A 22,175-nucleotide genomic window follows, 5' to 3' on the forward strand; every position below is an offset into this window, starting at 1 on the left:
GTGCCATAAAAATGACACATGAAAACCAGATGGTTAGAATATTTAAGGTGAACTGTATTAATAAGCATAAACATAAAGGAAATATCTCAGTGGGGCAATCCAGCACCTATCAAGACACTGATAGGTGCGCGCTATCTTTAGTCCCTGAATAGAGATGAGCGAACCGGGACAACCGAAACCGGTTTCGGTCCGAACATCGGGAAAAGTTCAGTTCGCAGCGAATCCGAACTTCACCGGGTTCGGCCGAACACGTTTTGACCGAACCCGGTCAAAAATATTATACAAATCGGCAGCCACTTGTCTATCAATCACTGATACAGAAAAGAGGCTGCTGATTAAAAATAAAATAAAAAGCATTTCATACATACCCGGTCATTGTCTTGGTGACGAGTCCCTCTTCTTCCTCCAGTCCGACCTTCTATCCTGACGCGGCAGCCTGTGATTGGCTGCAGAGGCCGCTGCAGCCTGTGATTGGCTGTAGAGGCCGCGGCAGCCTGTGGTTGGCTGCAGCGGTCACATGGGCTGTAACGTCATCCAGGAATGTCGGGCCGGATGTCGAGAGGGACGCGTCACCAAGGCAACGGCCGGGAGACCGGACTGGAGGAAGCAGAAAGTTCTTGGTAAGTATGAACGTCTTTTTTTTTTACAGGTTACTCTATATTCTGATCGGAATTCACTGTCCAGGGTGCTGAAACAGTTACTGCCGATCAGTTTAATTTTTCAGCACCCTGGACAGTGACTATTTACTGACGTCGCCTAGCAACGACACCAAGCTATGTAATATAGTTCAGTCTATGGAAGATGTTCATGAATTGCAGGCAGATTTAAACAAACTAAGTGTTTGGGCGTCCACTTGGCAGATGAAGTTTAATGTAGATAAATGTAAAGTTATGCATCTGGGTACCAACAACCTGCATGCATCATATGTCCTAGGGGGAGCTACACTGGCGGATTCACTTGTTGAGAAGGATCTGGGTGTTCTTGTAAATCATAAACTCAATAACAGCATGCAGTGTCAATCAGCTGCTTCAAAGGCCAGCAGGATATTGTCGTGTATTAAAAGAGGCATGGACTCACGGGACACGGATGTAATATTGCCACTTTACAAAGCATTAGTGAGGCCTCATCTAGAATATGCAGTTCAGTTCTGGGCTCCAGTTCATAGAAAGGATGCCCTGGAGTTGGAAAAAATACAAATAAGAGCAACAAAGCTAATTAGGGGCATGGAGAATTTAAGTTATGAGGAAAGATTGAAAGAATTAAACCTATTTAGCCTTGAAAAAAGACAACTAAGAGGGGACATGATTAACTTATATAAATATATTAATGGCACATACAAAAAATATGGTGAAATCCTGTTCCTTGTAAAACCCCCTCAAAAAACAAGGGGGCACTCCCTCCGTCTGGAGAAAAAAAGGTTCAAGCTGCAGAGGCGACAAGGCTTCTTTACCGTGAGAACTGTGAATCTATGGAATAGCCTACCGCAGGAGCTGGTCACAGCAGGGACAGTAGATGGCTTTAAAAAAGGGTTAGATAATTTCCTAGAACAAAAAAATATTAGCTCTTATGTGTAGAAAGTTTTCCTTCCCTTTTCCCGTCCCTTGGTTGTGTGTGTGTGTGTGTGTGTGTGTGTGTGTGTGTGTATGTGTGTATATGTGTACACGCCTCCTGTGTGTGTGTGTGTATACATGCCTTTTGTGTGTGTATACATGTCTCGTGTGTGTATATGTGTGTGTGTGTGTGTGTGTGTGTGTGTGTATATATATATATATATATATATATATATATATATATATATATATATATATATTTATATATATATACAGTGAAGGAAATAAGTATTTGATCCCTTGCTGACTTTGTAAGTTTGCCCACTGTCAAAGACATGAACAGTCTAGGATTTTTAGGCTAGGTTAATTTTACCAGTGAGAGATAGATTATATAAAAGAAAAACAGAAAATCACATTGGCAAAACTATATATATTTATTTGCATTGTGCACAGAGAAATAAGTATTTGATCCCTTTGGTAAACAAGACTTAATACTTGGTGGCAAAACCCTTGTTGGCAAGCAGAGCAGTCAGACGTTTTTTGTAGTTGATGATGAGGTTTGCACACATGTTAGATGGAATTTTGGCCCACTCCTCTTTGCAGATCATCTGTAAATTATTAAGATTTTGAGGCTGTCGCTTGGCAACTCGGATCTTCAGCTCCCTCCATAAGTTTTCGATGGGATTATGGTCTGGAGACTGGCTAGGCCACGCCATGACCTTAATGTGCTTCTTTTTGAGCCACTCCTTTGTTGCCTTGGCTGTATGTTTCGGGTCATTGTCATGCTGGAAGACCCAGCCACGAGCCAATTTTAATGGGGAGGGAAGGAGGTTGTCACTCAGGATTTGACGGTACATGGCTCCATCCATTCTCCCATTGATGCGGTGAAGTAGTCATGTGCCCTTAGCAGAGAAACACCCCCAAATCATAATGTTTCCACCTCCATGCTTGACAGTGGGGACGGTGTTCTTTGGGTCATAGGCAGCATTTCTCTTCCTCCAAACACGGCGAGTTGAGTTAATGCCAAAGAGCTCAATTTTAGTCTCATCTGACCACAGCACCTTCTCCCAATCACTCTCAGAATCATCCAGATGTTCATTTGCAAACTTCAGACGGGCCTGTACATGTGCCTTCTTGAGCAGGGGGACCTTGCGGGCACTGCAGGATTTTAATCCATTACGGCGTAATGTGTTACCAATGGTTTTCTTGGTGACTGTGGTCCCAGCTGCATTAAGATCATTAACAAGTTCCCCCCGTGTAGTTTTCGGCTGAGCTCTCACCTTCCTCAGGATCAAGGATACCCCACGTGGTGAGATTTTGCATGGAGCCCCAGTTGTCTCCTTCTCACCCAGCGTCTTACTTATGGTTTTGTAGCCCATTCCAGCCTTGTGCAGGTCTATGATCTTGTCCCTGACATCTTTAGAAAGCTCTTTGGTCTTGCCCATGTTGTAGAGGTTAGAGTCAGACTGATTAATTGAGTCTGTGGACAGGAGTCTTTTATACAGGTGACCATTTAAGACAACTGTCTTTAATGCAGGCACCAAGTTGATTTGGAGCGTGTAACTGGTCTGGAGGAGGCAGAACTCTTAATGGTTGGTAGGGGATCAAATACTTATTTCTCTGTGCACAATGCAAATAAATATATATAATTTTGACTATGTGATTTTCTGTTTTTTTTTTTTTTTATATAATCTATCTTTCACTGGTAAAATTAACCTAGCCTAAAAATTCTAGACTGTTCATGTCTTTGACAGTGGGCAAACTTACAAAATCAGCAAGGGATCAAATACTTATTTCCTTCACTGTATATATATATAAATATATATATATATATATATATATATATATATATATATATATATATATACACACACACACACACACACACACATATACACACACGAGACATGTATACACACACAAAAGGCATGTATACACACACACACACAGGAGGCGTGTACACATACACACACACACACACACACACACACACACACACACACACACACACACACACACACACACACACACACACACACACACACACACACAGGAGGCATGTATACATATACACTACAGTTCAAAAGTTTGGGGTCACCCAGACAATTTTGTGTTTTCCATGAAGACTCACACTTATATTTATCAAATGAGTTGCAAAATGACTAGAAAATATAGTCAAGACATTGACAAGAGTAGAAATAATGATTTTTATTTGAAATAATAATTTTCTCCTTCAAACTTTGCTTTCGTCAAAGAATGCTCCATTTGCAGCAATTACAGCATTGCAGACCTTTGGCATCCTAGCTGTTAATTTGCTGAGGTAATCGGGAGAAATTTCACCCCATGCTTCCAGAAGGCCCTCCCACAAGTTGGATTGGCTTTATGGGCACTTCTTGCGTATCATACGGTCAAGCTGCTCCCACAACAGCTCTATGGGGTTGAGATCTGGTGACTGCACTGGCCACTCCATTACAGATAGAATACCAGCTGCCTGCTTCTTCCCTAAATAGTTCTTGCATCATTTGGAGGTGTGCTTTGGGTCATTGTCCTGTTGTAGGATGAAATTGGCTCCAATCAAGCGCTGTCCACAGGGTATGGCATGGCGTTGCAAAATGGAGTGATAGCCTTCCTTATTCAAAATCCCTTTTACCTTGTACAAATCTCCCACTTTACCAGCACCAAAGCTACCCCAGACCATCACATTACCTCCACCATGCTTGACACGCTTTTTTCCAATCTTCCTTTGTCCAATGTCTGTGTGCTTTTGCCCATATTAATCTTTTCCTTTTAGTAGCCAGTCTCAGATATGGCTTTTTCTTTGCCACTCTGCCCTTAAGGCCAGCATCCCGGAGTCGCCTTTGCACTGTAAACATTGACACTGGCATTTTGCGGGTACTATTTAATGAAGCTGCCAGTTGAGGACCTGTGAGGTGTCTATTTCTCAAACTAGAGACTCTAATGTACTTGTCTTGTTGCTCAGTTGTGCAGCGGGGCCTCCCACTTCTCTTTCTACTCTGGTTAGAACCTGTGTGTGCTGTCCTATGAAGGGAGTAGTACACACCGTTGTAGGAAATCTTCAGTTTCTTGGCAATTTATCGCATGGAATAGCCTTCATTTCTAAGAACAAGAATAGACTGTCGAGTTTCACATTAAAGCTCTCTTTTTCTAGCCATTCTAACAGTTTAATCGAACTCACAAATGTAATGCTCCGGATTCTCAACTAGCTCAAAGGAAGGTCAGTTTTATAGCTCCTCTAAACAGCAAAACTGTTTACAGCGGTGCTAACATAATTGCACAAGGGTTTTCAAGTGTTTTCTAATCATCCATTAGCCTTCTAACACAGTTAGCAAACACAATGTATCATTAAAACACTGGAGTGATGGTTGCTGGAAATGGGCCTCTATACACCTATGTAGATATTGCATTAAAAACCAGACATTTGCAGCTAGAATAGTAATTTAGCACATTAACAATGTATAGAGTGTATTTCTGATTAATTTAATGTTATCTTCATTGAAAAAAACGGTGCTTTTCTTTAAAAAATAAGGACATTTCTAAGTGACCCTAAACTTTTGAACGGTAGTGTATACACACACACCCACACACAGGAGGCATGTATACATATATACACACACACACACACACACACACACACACACATACACACACACACACACACACACACACACACACACACACATACACATACATATACATATATATACACAGTATAGATAATGTAGTAGATGTTACCTGCAGTCCTATGTAACACCACAGATAACACACCGGGATAGCTCTCTGAGTACAGATAATGTTATAGTGTTACCTGTAGTTGTAATGATGGGGGTAGGGAAACGGACAAGTGAGCCCTAATCTACCCGCCACTCTGTCCCTGCCTACTTGCAACGACCCGCCCTAGGCGACGGGGTACAACTGGGCGGCGGTCCCTACGCTCAGTAAGTGCACGAGACAAACAGACAAGGGTACACAAAGCTAAGGGAAATGGGGCAGTTGCCCACAGCAACACCGTGAGCAACAAGAGTGGTTAACGAGCCGAGTCAAACTAGGAGTGCACGAGGTACCAAACGCAGAGCAGGAGAGTAGTCAGTAAGCCAGGGTCAGTATGGAGCAGGATCAAATAGTTAGAAGCTGTAGCTGGGCCAGGAAACCACACGAGAAGAATCACAAGCAAAGGAGGAACAGGAAAGGCAGGTATAAATAGACAGAGGGCGGGAGCTAGCTCCGTCTGGCCAGGCTGCGATAGACTCTCCCACTCCTAAGCCTGCCATCCTGAGTGGTGGAAGATGGAGTCAGTCTCAGAGACATAGACTCAGGTGCAGAATGATTACCTATGGGCGTATACACAGAAGTTGTGCCTGGCAGATACTTTACAGTACCCCCCCTTTTATGAGGGGCCACCGGCCCAATAAACCGGGGAGCAAACTTCTTGGACGGGACCTTAAGGCGCAAGTTCCTAGACGATAACCACACCAGATCCCCGACCATAAACAAGGGGTTAGCAGAACGTCTTCTATCAGCCTGAGTTTTTTGTACGCTCTGGGACGCCTCTAGGTTCTTCTGAACCTGGGCCCAGACTGTGCACAGTTCCCGATGAACGACCTCTACCTCGGGATTGTTGGAACTACCAGGTGAAACGGGGGAGAACCGTGGATTAAACCCAAAATTACAGAAAAAGCGGGAGACCCCTGACGAGTTACTGACCCGGTTATTAAGGGAAAATTCGGCCAGGGGAATGAATGAGACCCAATCATATTGACAGTCAGAGATAAAACACCTTAAATATTTTTCTAGAGATTGATTAGTCCTCTCAGTTTGGCCATTAGTTTCAGGATGGAAGGCAGAGGAGAAGGACAGATCAATCTCCATCTTTTTACAGAAGGCTCTCCTAAGCAATGAAACAAATTGTACCCCTCTGTCCGAAACAATATTGACAGGGACCCCATGGAGATGCAGGATGTGTTTGACAAACAAGGTAGCTAACGTCTTGGCATTGGCTAGTTTCTTGAGGGGCACAAAGTGGCACATCTTACTGAAGCGGTCTACTACAACCCACACCACCGACTTGCCTTGAGATGGAGGCAAATCGGTGATAAAATCCATGGAGATATGGGTCCAAGGTCTCTGGGGAATGGGCAAAGAACGTAGTAAGCCCGCTGGTCGGGACCTGGGAGTCTTGGACCTAGCAAAAACCTCACAAGCGGCGACGTAGGCCTTAACGTCTTTAGGCAACCCAGGCCACCAATAGTTTCTGGCAATGAGGTGTTTGGTACCCAGGACGCCTGGATGACCAGATAGTGCGGAGTCATGATTTTCCCTAAGTACCCTTAGCCGGAATTGCAGGGGAACAAACAGCTTGTCCTCAGGAAGGTTCCCGGGAGCTGAACCTTGATCAGCCGCAATTTCAAAGACTAAATCAGAATCAATAGAAGAAATGATTATATCAGGAGGCAAAATACAAGCAGGATCTTCCTCCGACGGAGGGCTGGCCATGAAGCTACGTGACAGTGCATCGGCCTTAATATTTTTAGACCCAGCCCGATAGGTAACCAAAAAGTTGAATCTGGTAAAAAATAACGCCCATCGAGCTTGTCTCGGGTTTAGCCTCCGGGCAGATTCTAGGAAAACCAGATTCTTGTGGTCGGTAAGGACCGTTACCTGGTGCCTAGCCCCCTCCAGGAAGTGGCGCCACTCTTCAAATGCCCATTTAATGGCTAAGAGTTCGTGGTTGCCAATATCATAGTTACTCTCAGTGGGCGAAAACTTCCTGGAGAAGTAGGCACAGGGACGGAGATGGGTGAGGGACCTGGTACCCTGGGACAAGACAGCCCCCACTCCCACCTCGGATGCGTCAACTTCCACAATAAATGGCTCCATTTGGTTGGGCTAAACCAGCACCGGGGCTGAGATAAAGCACTTCTTAAGGACCTCAAAAGCCTGGACAGCCTCAGGAGGCCAGTGGAGGAGATCAGCACCTTTGCGAGTGAGGTCCGTAAGAGGCTTAGCGATGACAGAGAAGTTAGCAATAAATCTCCTGTAATAATTAGCGAACCCCAAGAAACACTGTAACGCCTTCAGGGAGGCAGGTGGGACCCATTCCGCCACAGCCTTGACCTTGGCGAGGTCCATGCGGAATTCATGAGGAGTGAGGATTTGACCCAAGAATGGTATCTCCTTTACCCCAAACACACATTTTTCGGTTTTCGCAAACAGTTTTTTCTCCCGAAGGACCTGGAGCACCTTCCTGACATGTTCAATGTGGGAGGACAAGTCCTTGGAAAACACAAGTATGTCATCAAGGTACACTACAAGAAATACCCCCAGGTAATCTCTTAAAATCTCATTTATGAAATTCTGGAAGACCGCAGGAGCATTACACAACCCAAAGGGGATGACGAGGTATTCGAAATGACCTTCGGGCGTGTTAAACGCAGTCTTCCACTCATCCCCCTCTTTGATGCGGATAAGGTTATACGCCCCTCGTAGATCAAACTTAGAGAACCATTGGGCCCCCTGAACCTGATTAAAGAGATCAGGAATCAAAGGAAGGGGATACTGGTTCCTTACAGTGACCTTATTCAGGTTACGGTAGTCAATGCATGGCCTAAGACCACCATCCTTCTTCCCTACGAAGAAGAAGCCAGCACCTACCGGAGAAGTAGAGGGACGAATGTAACCCTTGGCCAGGCATTCCTGGATATACTCTCTCATGGCTTCACGTTCGGGACAAGAAAGATTAAATATCCTACTCTTAGGGAGCTTAGCTCCTGGTACCAATTCGATAGCGCAATCGTATTCTCTATGAGGAGGTAACACTTCGGAGGCCTCCCTAGAGAAAACATCAGCGAAGTCCTGAACAAACTCAGGTAGCGTGTTCACCTCCTCAGGGGGAGAAATATAATTAACAGAAAAACATGACGTCAAGCATTCATTACCCCATTTGGTAAGCTCCCCAGTATTCCAGTCAAACGTGGGATTATGCAACTGCAACCAGGGAAGGCCTAAAACCAAATCGGACGATAATCCCTGCATCAACAGTACAGAGCATTGCTCCAAATGCATGGAGCCAACAAGGAGTTCAAAAACAGGGGTATGCTGTGTAAAATAACCATTAGCAAGAGGAGTGGAGTCGATACCCACTACTGGGACAGGTTTAGGCAAATCAATCAAAGGCATAGCTAGAGACATAGCAAATTCCACAGACATGATATTAGCAGAAGACCCTGAATCCACGAAGGCACTGCCGGTAGCAGACCTACCACCAAAAGAGACCTGAAAGGGAAGCAATATTTTATTACGTTTCATATTTACGGGAAATACCTGTGCGCCCAAGTGACCTCCCCGATGATCACTTAGGCGCAGACGTTTTCCGGCTGCTTATTCTTACGCCTAGGACAGGTGTTCACTTGATGCTTGTCATCCCCACAATAGAAGCAGAGACTATTCTTCCTGCGGAACTCTCTACGTTGTCGGGGGGACACGGAGGCCCCGAGTTGCATAGGTACCTCCGAGTCTTCCGTGGAAGAGGGAAGCAACGGGACCTCGGGAGGCATCATGGGGGAGTCAGAGGGGAAAACACAAAAACGTTCAAGTTGTCGTTCCCTGAGACGTCGGTCAAGTCGTACCGCTAAAGCCATAACCTGGTCTAGGGAGTCAGAAGAGGGATAGCTAACTAGCAGGTCTTTCAGGGCGTTCAACAGACCCAACCTAAACTGGCACCTTAAGGCAGGGTCATTCCACCGAGAAGCTACGCACCACTTCCTAAAGTCAGAACAATACTCCTCAACAGGTCTCTTACCCTGACGTAAGGTCACCAGCTGACTCTCGGCAAAGGCAGTCCTGTCCGTCTCGTCATAAATGAGTCCGAGAGCAGAAAAGAAATGATCAACGGAGGAAAGTTCAGGGGCGTCAGGAGCCAAGGAGAAGGCCCACTCTTGGGGCCCTTCCTGGAGCCGGGACATAATTATACCCACCCGCTGGCTCTCAGAACCTGAGGAGTGAGGCTTTAAGCGAAAGTAGAGCCTACAACTCTCCCAAAAGGAGAGAAAAGTCCTCCGGTCCCCTGAGAACCGGTCAGGCAACTTGAGGTGGGGTTCAAGAGGTGAGGTGAGGGGCACTACCTTGGTAGCGTCAGGCTGGTTGACCCTCTGAGCCAGGGCCTGGACCTGTAGGGAAAGACCCTGCATTTGCTGGGCCAGGGTCTCAAGGGGGTCCATAGTAGTGTCAGGGACCAGGGTAGACTAGGTATATGGGCTTGTGATTATGTAATGATGGGGGTAGGGAAACGGACAAGTGAGCCCTAATCTACCCGCCACTCTGTCCCTGCCTACTTGCAACGACCCGCCCTAGGCGACGGGGTACAACTGGGCGGCGGTCCCTACGCTCAGTAAGTGCACGAGACAAACAGACAAGGGTACACAAAGCTAAGGGAAATGGGGCAGTTGCCCACTGCAACACCGTGAGCAACAAGAGTGGTGAACGAGCCGAGTCAAACTAGGTGTGCACGAGGTACCAAACGCAGAGCAGGAGAGTAGTCAGTAAGCCACGGTCAGTATAGAGCAGGATCAAATAGTTAGACGCTGTAGCTGAGCCAGGAAACCACACGAGAAGATTCACAAGCAAAGGAGGAAGAGGAAAGGCAGGTATAAATAGACAGAGGGCGGGAGCTAGCTCCGTCTTGCCAGGTTGCGATAGGCTCTCCCACTCCTAAGCCTGCCATCCTGAGTGGTGGAAGATGGAGTCAGTCTCAGAGACATAGACTCAGGTGCAGACTGATTACCTATGGGCGTATACACAGAAGTTGTGCCTGGCAGATCCTTTACAGTAGTCCTATGTAACTCCACAAATAACACACAGTGATAACCACACACACATACATACAAACAGACAGACAGACACACACATAGAAATATATACACATACACAGAGACATATATACACGTATAGACACACACATACTGGAACATATACACACAGACATGTGTACAGAGAAAGGAACTTACCATCTCTCCTTGCTGCACAGGTTTCTTGCAGGACGGGCTGTGGGTGGAGCTTCCTCCTCTGCTCTGCCACTGCTTCCTAAGTGTGTAAAATATGGAGCAGAGAATATAGAGTTCAAACGGCCTGCACAGTGGCGCCCCCTACATGCAGGAAGGCTGCAGCGCCCTGTGCACTCGCACATCTCGCATACCCCTAAGGACGGCCCTGGGTACATCCTTATTATTCATGATCCTGACATTAAATCTGATGCTGATCCTGACCTCAGCTCCATTATTGGATTTGCTTATGTCTTCCTCCTTGGCTTTGTCGCCTGGTACCTGTTATCTTTCCCCTGGTTCTGACACTCAGTCTGTTCTCTGATAATGTTTTCTGTTTCATTCACTTGTCATATCCTGATTACTTTGCTGGTGATAACTATTGGCTCGGTTCCTGACTACACTACAGTTCCTTCAGTACACTTGCTGCCAATCGGTGACTATTCTGGAGATCGTGACCTGTGAATCCGAAGTTTAAATCAGATGAAACGTAGGGGGTTCCATGGCTCGATGTATAGATCTCAGTTGGTCCCAGTTTTCCAATAAATAGTGCATACAGCATCCAGATACATACTACCTTCAGTGCCGCACCTGCCATAAGGCGAGGTGAGCCGACAGCCTCAGGTGGCGCCACCTAGCCAAAAATGACGAGCAGCATTTTCAGCCAGGGACGGACTGGACCGGGGGGAGGGGGCATGCAGACTTAGAAGACGTGCCACATGATGGGAACTTGTGTAACACTCCTCCTCCTCCTCCTCTCTGATGCTATACGCAGCACGCACCACCAAAGAGGAGCAGGTCTGCAGGAGAAGCAGTCGAGTGAAGAGGAGAATTGACGAGATGCACAAGGTACGTTCCTGCCTTAACTTGGTCGGCCAAAGCTGCTGGGCCCGGGACACGGGAGTATACTGCAAGCGGGGGTCTGGGCATTTTACTGACAGCAAAGGGCTCTATAGGGCTGGAATAATCCAGCCCATAGAGCCCTCACATCACTATAATGGAAGGATAGGGGGGGGGGGGGGGTCTGAGCATCTGACTTACTGCAGAGGGCTCTATAGGGGGGGGATTCTGCTCCCACCTTTAGAGCAGTCAGTCAGATGCTCAGATCCCCCTAACCTTGCAGTATAGTAACTAGTCAGGGCTCTATGGGGGGATAATTCCCCCCTATAGAGCCCTCTGCTGTCAGTAAAATGCTCAAAACCCCCCTTGCAGTATACTCGGGCCCCCCTTTTAAATTAGTGGGGGCAGGAAGCGGAGTGCAGTACAGCTCCCCCACAGCACTCCCCCACAGCAGTCAGAGACAGTACCCACCTTGCAGTATAATCCCTCCATAGCACTCTCAGTAGTTATTACACTTTTTAACTTTTTGAGATACATCTGCTTTGTATCCTGCATACAGAGCAGCTGTATATAGCGCTGAATCCTGTATGCGTCAGGTCAGCTGGTCCTGCAGGATCGAGCTGTTACCGATCACATCTAAGTTCATAACTTAGATGTTATCGATAATAGGCGACCTAATGGATTCAGGTATCAGCGCTATAAACAGCTGCTTTGTATACAGGATACAAAGCAGCTGTATCTCAAAAAGTAACAATAATTTTCAATAAAAAGTCATTAAAACTTGCACCAATCACATTGATAGATATGTGTGTGTGTGTGTGTGTGTGTATATATATATATATATATATATATATATATATATATATAACACGTCTTTAAAGGTGTACATAGCCTTTAAACTGTAGCTAAACCTTTATCATGTCATACTAACATGTCAGAAGTTTTCATCGGTGGGGGACCGAGCACTGAGACCCCCACCGATCTCTAAAACAAAGCAGCAGAAGTGTTCGGGTGAGTGCTGTGCCACTTCATTTATGATCGACTTTCAGCTGAGTGGGTGGTGTATGGACTCATAGACTTTCTATTGAGCCTGTACATTGCTCCAAGGAAAGCCAAACAGAATCGAAGCGGCACACCGCTCACCCGAGCATTTCTGCTGCTTCGTTTCAGCGACTAGTGGGGGGGTCTCAGTGTTCGGACCCCACTGATCAAAACTTCTGACATGTCAAAAGTTTTTTAAAAAGTTGTTACACTTTAAAGAGAACCTTTCACCTCCCCATACAGGTGCAGCATGTAATAGGCAGGGCTGCACAAACTCTGGGGCACTTTACATTTTTTTTCTAGCCTCCTTCCTTATTTAGATATCGGTGCCGTAATATTTGGCGTCCCATAAGTAAATAACCCCCTGAACATTCAATGGGGCGGTAATTGGCAAGGGGGCGTGTAACATCGCCGTGATACTGTCCAATCAGCTACTGACAGCGTCACAGCAAGATCTAGAGAGAGGAGAGTGTGTGCGCGCAGCTCCGCCACCACTACGGAACAGAAGAGGAGAAGAAGAGTGTGAACTCTTCTGTTCCATGTTATCGGAGCTGTGTGCGCGCACACTCTCACTCTTCAGCTCTCGGCAGTTAAAGAGGCTCTGTCACCAGATTATAAAATCCTATTGAATGTGATCGGCGCTGCAATGTAGATAACAGCAAAGTTGTTGTTTTTTTTTTTTTAAAACGATCATTTTTGCCCAAGTTATGAGCAATTTTAGATTTATGCAAATTAGCTTTTCAATGGACAACTGGGCGTGTTTTCTCGTTTTACCAACTGGGCGTGGATTAATTAGCCTTAAAATTTCTTTTTTTCCAGTGCTTTCTTTGTGGTGTTTTTTGCCCACATTTTTTTAAAGCCGTTGAAGCTAATTAAAACACTGCAGGCAAAAAAGCACTCCAAACGAGCGCTGCAGGTTTTTTCTGCCTCCTATTAATTTCAATGGGAGGTCAGAGGCGGAAACCACTCAAAGACCAAAGAGCCCCACTCACAGTAAAATGACCATCAGCCCCCTCACAATAAAATGACCATCAGCCCCCCCTCCCAGTAAAATGACCTTCAGCCTCTCTCACAGTAAAATGACCATCACCACCCCCAGTAAGGTGACCATCAGCTCCCTACTCACAGTAAAATGACCATCAGCCCCCCCAGTAAAGAGACCATAAGCCCCCCCAGTAAAGTGACCATCAGCCTCAGTCCCCCCCCCAGTAAAATGACCATCAGCCCTTCACTCACAGTAAAATTACCATCAGGGCCCCCCCCCCCACTAGTAAGGTGACCATCACAGACAGAAAGTGTGCTTACTCCTGGAGAAGGAATAAATAAGGAGGTGTAAAAGGAGAGAACTACAACACATGTCCACATAAAAACTACCATTCAAACAACAACCCAATAAATGAAAACAGTCAGGATGTACCGGGAGCAAACGAAAGGCAGCCTCAGTATCTGTTTTCGCAAGCAACACACCCTGGCCTGCAACTCGCACCAATTGAACTGTCACGTCAAAAGAAGTGTAGGAAACCATCGTATCCTCCCTGGGAATCCCATCATTGACTGATGCCCCATGAGGAAAAGATAAATGATGAATGACACGAAAACACTCTAGCTCATTTTTAGGCACCAAGCCAAGGGGAGAGACCCTAAGATTGCTATACGGGGGCACCTCAAATGGACCCGCCATTTGTCCCAAATCAAGTTCTTTTTGTATCTTTCGTCGCGCCACGTCCACATTCTCCCTGACCAACTTAAAAATGTCGGACAACAAGAATGTGGACTAGTATTCAATAAGTATAGGAAAACCATAACTAAAACCGTCAGTGATTAACCCTGCTTCCTGCCTCCTGGGGTATTGGTCTAGCCACGACCCCATCTCATGGACGCGCTCACCGGTGTTCTCTGCTGAGCCGGAAGGAGGTGCCTTGAAGGGCTGCTTGCCTCTCCGGAAGCATCTAACCGCCGAGTGAGTGCCCCCGCATATGGAGCATTCATGTCTAAATTTGCAGGTAGCAAGGAACCTGCAATGACCCTCGTTATACAGCCAACAGGCTCCAGTGGCCCGTGCTCCCGCAGCTCCAGGAGCGACTCCCGAGGCAGTGGCCGCTTGTGGAAAGGGCCAACTGGGCTTCCCCGTCTGAGCTAAAATCAGTTGTAGCCATACATCCATTGCCTTTGACACCCAACTAAAATCAGGCGTCAAAGCCAACCTACGACAAAATTCTTAGTCATAGCGCCTCCAGGCTGCACCACCGCGCAGCCTGTGCTCACTAAATATTGTGTCAAAATACACAAATAGTTCCGCACCCTTCTCTGGGAAGAGTTGACATATAACGTGCGCCAGGGTAGAATAACCCTGAAGCCAGCTATTAAAAGTTTTTGCTAGCTTGACTTTCTTATCTGAACCTTTTTCAAATGTGCGCTCCTTATCGACCGTCACTTGTTCGACAGACACCAAGGACCAAATATCCACAAAATCGTTCTTCCATATTTTCTCTTTGGTATCCGACGACAAGTGAGTCCCAAGGGGAGCCACACCACAAACGGAGGCTTAGCCCCCCCTGGCGGAACAGAGGCAGCAGACGCTCCCTCATTCGCGTTCAAACCAGCCACCACGGCTTTCAATACAGAAATTAAATCATTACTGGACAAAATATTTTTGTTGAGCCATGCGGTATGGCTTGTCGACTCACCCGGAGCAGAGGTTGTCGTGTCCACAGGGGCCATTCCCTCAGCTGACATCGTTGCTGGAACCGGAACTTGGCTTGAACCTGGGATACAGGCCGTAGAAACCGTCCGGGACAGCACAACCTGATCAGTGGACGGATGCTGTGCCACTGGCCGCCGACTGTGTTTCTGCCTCCTTCCAACATTCTTGGATGACTTCCGCGGGGATCGTGAAGAAGATGACGACAAGGAAGGAGAGGAGGGTACATCATTGGATGATGAGGATGAGGGCGCCCAATGTCTGCATCTGCCATGATGGCGATGCTTCTTTCCACGACGCTTCCTCCCTCTCTTCGCTGGCGCCTGCACTGGACCTGTGGAAGAAAAAAGGGACAGGGCAGAGGACATGCAACCATCATCAGCATCCTCCCTGGAGCCAATATTCGGCGACAGATCTCCGCTCGGACCGACACCCTGGGGAAGGGACCAGAGGGCGATAGCAGATGACCGCTCAGCTCCGCGGGACCGTGGGCGAGCACCTACACAATTATCTCCTTGATCCTGGCATACCACCGGCCTCTGTACCTGCTCACCTCTCACATGGGCTTTAGGACCCAGCGGTGTAGTGCGGCACCTACCCCGTCTATTTTTTCGCTCCCCAGCCACTCCGGCGCTGGGCATTGAAGAGGAAGGAGCTGCCTCCGACGTCCCTGCCAGCTCCAATTCCCTGATGCAGGCCGCATAGTAAGCGACCATCGCCTCCAGATAAGGAGCCACTACAGCCCCTGTCTGCTCCCGTCCATTCGTACCCGTCCATTCATGCTTCTAATTGTACCTGTGTCCTATAGACACAGGTACAATTATAGTGCAGGAGGAGGTGTCGCTGGTTCCCCCCTCTAAGTTGCGCCCGGGGCACATGCCCCACCTGCACCCCCCTAGCTACGCCCCTGTGGGTACGAACAACCTGCATGCATCCTATGTCCTAGGGGGAGCTACACTGGGGGAGTCACTTGTTGAGAAGGATCTGGGTGTACTTGTAAATCATAAACTAAATAACAGCATGCAATGTCAATCAGCTGCTTCAAAGGCCAGCAAGATATTGTTGTGTATTAAAAGAGGCATGGACTCATGGGACAAGGATGTAATATTACCACTTTACAAAGCATTAGTGAGGCCTCATCTAGAATATGCAGTTCAGTTCTGGGCTCCAGTTCATAGAAAGGATGCCCTGGAGTTAGAAAAAATACAAAGAAGAGCAACGAAGCTAATAAGGGGCATGGAGAATCTAAGTTATGAGGAAAGATTAAAAGAACTAAACCTATTTAGTCTTGAATAAAGACGACTAAGGGGAGACATGATTAACTTATATAAATATATGAATGGTACATACAAAAAATATGGTGAAATCCTGTTCCATGTAAAACCCCCTCAAAAAACAAGGGGCAGTCTCTCCGTCTGGAAAAAGAAAGGTTCAACCTGCAGATGCGACAAGCCTACTTTACTGTGAGAATGGTGAATTTATGGAATAGTCTACCGCAAGAGCTGGTCACAGCAGGGACAGTAGATGGCTTTAAAAAAGGCTTAGATAATTTCCTAGTACAAAAAAATATTAGCTCCTATGTGTAGAAATGTTTTACTTCTCCTTTCCCATCCCTTGGTTGAACTTGATGGACATGTGTCTTTTTTCAACCGTACAAACTATGTAACATACCAATTGATGTTTGTATTATGGGCAATTTGTTAGATTTATACATATAAATAGATATGAACAGACATTTTTGCAACTTGAGTTTGAATTGTAGAAACGCTTTTTGCAAAGAGGCTATCCAAAATGGAATTGGATAATGCACTGTATATAAAGCCTATCAATTAGGCCGCACGGACTTACTGCGCAAAAATTGATCGTCACACACAAAAAAGATAGGTTTACTTTTTTTTTCCAGTTTAGTCAACTAGAATCGGTGATCAATAAAAATTGGCACATTATCAATAGAGACCCAGACAGGGCCGGTTTTAGACAAAGTGTGGCCCTAGACAAAGTTAAAAGTGGGGCCCCAATGCTGAATTACTGTATCAATAATGCAATCAATTCAGAAGGAGGTGTGCAGAAAACTGTATCGCTGTTTTCTAGCGCGTCCAGGAGTGTTGCAAGCCCCAAAGCATTTGTCCTCCCTCTCACAACCACATAGTGACTGAATAATACCCCCATACTGTTAATGAATAATACCACCACACCATAACCACATAGTGACTGAATAATACCTCCATACTGTATCTTAAAAATACCTCGACACGATAACCACATAGTGACTGAATAATACCCCCATGCTGTTACTGAATAATATCGCCGCACTATAACCACATAGTGACTTAATAATACCCCCATACTGTTACTGAATAATACCGCCACACCATAACCACATAGTGACTGAATAATACCCACATACTGTTACTGAATTATACCGCCACACCATAACCACATAGTGACTGAATAATACCCCCATACTGTTACTGAATAAAAACCACTATGCAAAGACCAATATTACCACCATGTAGTGACCATATAGTGTTAGATGCCAGTTATATCCAAGAGCTCTGCAGACCATATAATATTACCACCATATAGTGACCATATAGTGGTAGATGCCAGTTCTACACAGGAGCTCTGCAGACTATATAAGTGATTACAGCATATTTATATCCAGTCACTCACAGGTGATGTTTTTTCTGATAAATGTCATCCCTTTTTTCTCCATCCGGCCCAGACCACTGTGACGACTTATTCCAGACACAACTCGTCTCTGCAGAATATGACATACAGACATGTTGGTTTCTTGCTTCTTCAGCACCCTCCACACCTATCCTCTAAACAAACTCGTAATCCACAGTGCCTCAGATGGTAATAATGATCCCTCAGTGTTCGACACACTGAAAGTGCCCCATCAGTAACCGTGCCTCTTTGTGCCCCCACATTAATAATGCCCCCTCTGTAGCTCCTATAGATAGTGCCACAGCATTCGCTGTAGATAGAAGCACATACAGCCCCCAAGTAGATAGCGCCACACACAGCCTACCCTTGTAGATAGTGCCACACACAGCTTTCCCCTTGTAGAAAGCACCACACACACAGCTCCTCCCTTGTAGATAGAGCCACAAACTGCCCCCCTTGTAGATAGCGCCACACACACACAGTCCCCCATTGTAGATTGCGCCACACAGCCCCCCTTGTAGATAGTGCCACACATCCCCCCTTGTAGATAGCGCCCCACACATCCCCCCTTGTAGATAGTGCCCTCTTGTAGATGAAAGACGCAGATACAATTGAATGTGGCAGTCGCTAGCACCAGGGCAACCCTTCCGGGGCTAGCAACACCACCGGGCATGAGGGGATCCGTGCCGCCCGGCCCATAAATGTTATGGGCCGGGGTGGCGCAAGCACCCTCATGCCTCGGGCCACATAACAGCCGCTATGGCTGCAATAGTGGGCAGGGGGCCCTGAGTGGATGGGGCACTGGGCAATTGCCCAGTTTACCCTCTAATGCCGGCCCTGGACCCAGACTTGAAAGAAGTAGCAGTTCAAAAGAAACTGGTGTGTTTCAGGCATAGTACCACTGTGACGACTTATTCCAGACAGAATTGCAGAATTTGACATACAGACATGTTGGCCCAAACAATCAGTGTCGGACAGAGCCGCACCGTCCATGAGGCGAGAGGAGCTTCTTGCCTCAGGCGGTGGCCTGCTGCCTCTCTAAGGAGGTGGCGGCGCCACTGAAACCAGCCGCCGCCACCTCCTCCTGCACTAATTGTAACTGCGTTTAGTATGGTGCTATTATAATCGGGGACACAATGTATGGTGCTATTATAATCAGGGACACAGTATATGGTGCTATTATAATCAGGGACACAGTGTATGGTTCCATTATAATTAGAGGCGCAGTGTATGGAACTATTATATTTAGGTGCAGAAATGTTTGAATAGTGAGTAGCTGAAGACATCTAAGCGGCGAACTGCAGAAATGGTCTGTGGCCGGGAGAAGTCATCATAGAGGCCTGTACCAGATGGAGAAGAAAAGAGAAAAAGAATAACTAGAATCTGAGATCGTCACCGGTGAGTCACTTAATATAAAAGTTTATTCTGACTCTAATCAGTGCTGTAGTCACTGTATGATCTGCAGCAAATTGATGGGTGGTATGATTTTTTTTTTTTTTTGTGAAACAGCAACTTCCAGCATATCCTTACCATTGTTCAGTCTATACTGGGAGCTGTAGTTTTACGCCGTACAAACCTATACGACATAGGTTGCTGTAAGTTGAGCTGTATTTGTGCTGGTGCTGTATTTATGTACTGAGCTTGGGTCTGGAGCTGCATATATGTACTGAGCTTGGTTCTGGTACTGTATATACGCACTGATTTTGGTTCTGGTGTTGTATTTATGTGCTAAGCTTGGTTCTGGCATTGTATTTATATGCTAAGCTTGGTTCTGGTGCTGTATATACATACTGAGCTTGGTTTTGGTGTTGTAAATACGTTCTGAGCTTGTTTCAGGTTGTAACGTCTATGGCCGGGGTCCGTCATTCAGACTTACCCTCTGACGGCCCCGGCCACGGACATCTGTCTTCGCGGCGTCAGCTCCCTCCAGGGAGATGCCGGCACTCACTTCCGGGTCCTCTGACTGTTTCCCGCAGAGCGCGCGCGCCCGAGCGTGCACGGCCTTAAAGGGCGAGTACGCGTCCAGCTGTCACCCATCAATAATTAGCACAAATGACTGCTGGAGTATAAAAAGGGGCTCTGCCCACTTGTTCATAGCCTGAGCGTTGTTGTATACCTAAGTTTGTCGTGCAAATGGTCTCCCAGTGAGAAAGTCAAGTCGTGCCTCCGCTACTGTCTACATTGCCTCAGGTACCCGTTCTGAACTATAGACATTGTTTTGTACCTTGTTGGCCAGCTGCTACCCCGCTATGCAGTACGGCCCAGTGGGTCCACACCCCGCGCCGTGACACTGGTGTTGTATTTATGTGCTGAGCTTGGTTCTGTGCTGTATTTGTGTACTGAGCTTGGTTCTGGTGTTGTATATATGTACATATGTACTGAGCTTGGTTCTGGTATTGTATTTATGTTCTGAGCTTTGTTTTGGTGCTGTATATATGTACTGAGCTTGGTTCTGGTGCTGTATATTATCACGGTTCTCACCGGTTTGTTTGTGGATCCTCTGTGTCATCTGGGAGATGGGGCTTGTAACCCATGGCAACGCTTGGCACAGCAGGTTTAGAGGCAGTCAGATGAATAGGCCAGAAGTCAGGACAGGCAGCAGACGTCGTTACAGGTATGGATAGCAATAGGTCAAGGCAGGCGGCAGGCAAGGATAGTACAAGTTCAGGCAGAGGTCACAACGGGAAATCCAGACAAAGGCATAAGGCAATGTAAAAGGGAAAACTGCGGTACAGGGAAGCTCACAGCGATATCTTGGATGAATAAGCAAAGATGCGAGGGAGGCGGGTCTCTAAATAGGAAGTCTTAGGATTTTGACACACGCCGGTCGTATTAGAAGGGAAGAGTCAGCGCGTGCGCCCTCTAGTGGCTGCAGCCGCACATAGTGGATGATGGCCGTGGAGGGAGGTAAGAAATGCAGTTACCTGACGATGCCTAGAGCCTGCAGAGCGTCCAGATCAGGTGAGTGGAGCTCGGGACGAGCATCAGGGAATGGAGGGTGCAGGAACCGGAGCAGAGGCCATGGAAGCAGCGGGGAACGGTGCAACAGCTGCTACAGTACCCCCCTTTACGCCCCCTCTTTTTTGGCTTGCTTGGGAACCTTTGTTCAAAGTCCTTGATGAGAGCTGGGGTGTTGACATTCTCCACGGGCTCCCATGATCTCTCCTCAGGACCATAATCCTTCCAGTCCACCAGGTACCACAATTTCTCCCGTGTTCTTTTGACATCAAGGATCTCTTTAATCTCAAACTCAGCATCAGCCGCAGGAGCAAGATGGACAGGAACTTTTTGGGAAAATCGGTTGAATATTGTAGGTTTCAGCAGAGAAATGTGGAAGGAATTCGAGATTTTCAGAGACTGGGGAAGGCGAATTCTGAAAGTTACTGGATTAATCTGTTCTGTTATCTCATAAGGACCCAGAAAATGAGGAGCGAGTTTATAACAAGGGGTCTTCAGTCGTATGTACCGGATGGACAGCCAGACTTTATCCCCAGGAAAGAGCTGCGGCGGTATCCTGCGTTTTTTATCCGCGTTTCTCTTGAACCTGGCTACGGCTTTGTGGATGGAGTCCTTGGCCTCCTGCCATATATGTACAAAGTCACAGTGGACCATGTTAGCAGCTGGAACCTCAGAAGGTATAGAAACTGGTAGAGGTATTCCTGGGTGCTGGCCATACACCAAGTAGAAAGGAGAAGAGCGGGTAGATTCCCCCGTATGGTTGTTGTAGGCAAATTCGGCCCATGGAAGTAGACTTGCCCAGTCGTCTTGTCGTGGAGACACAAAATTCCTGAGGAAACTTTCAAGTATTTGATTTATCCGCTCTACTTGACCATTGGATTGAGGATGGTAAGCGGAAGAGAAGTCAAGTTGGACCTCCAGCAGTTTGCACAAGGCTCTCCAGAACTTGGATGTGAACTGTACTCCTCTGTCAGAAACAACATGTTTAGGAAGACCATGAAGGCGAAAGATGTGCTTGATAAACAGCGTTGCCAGTCGGGAAGATGACGGAAAGCCTGAAAGGGGTACAAAATGCGCCATTTTGGAAAAGCGATCCACGACTACCCAGATCACGGTACACCCAACAGAACTTTGCAGAACCATAATAAAGTCCATGGCAATGTGTGACCAGGGAGAGTCAGGCACGGGTAGAGGATGCAAAAGACCTGCAGGTCTTAAATGGGAGGCTTTATTCTGAAAGCAGGTGGAGCAGGCTGAAACAAAGTCTTTAGTAGCTTGGAACATGGAAGGCCACCAGTACTGACGGCTAATCAAATTGAGAGTCTTTTTGATGCCAGGGTGCCCAGAAACCAGGGAGGCATG

This window comes from Rhinoderma darwinii, chromosome 3, assembly GCF_050947455.1.
Source record: "Rhinoderma darwinii isolate aRhiDar2 chromosome 3, aRhiDar2.hap1, whole genome shotgun sequence".
Taxonomy (NCBI): Eukaryota; Metazoa; Chordata; class Amphibia; order Anura; family Rhinodermatidae; genus Rhinoderma; species Rhinoderma darwinii.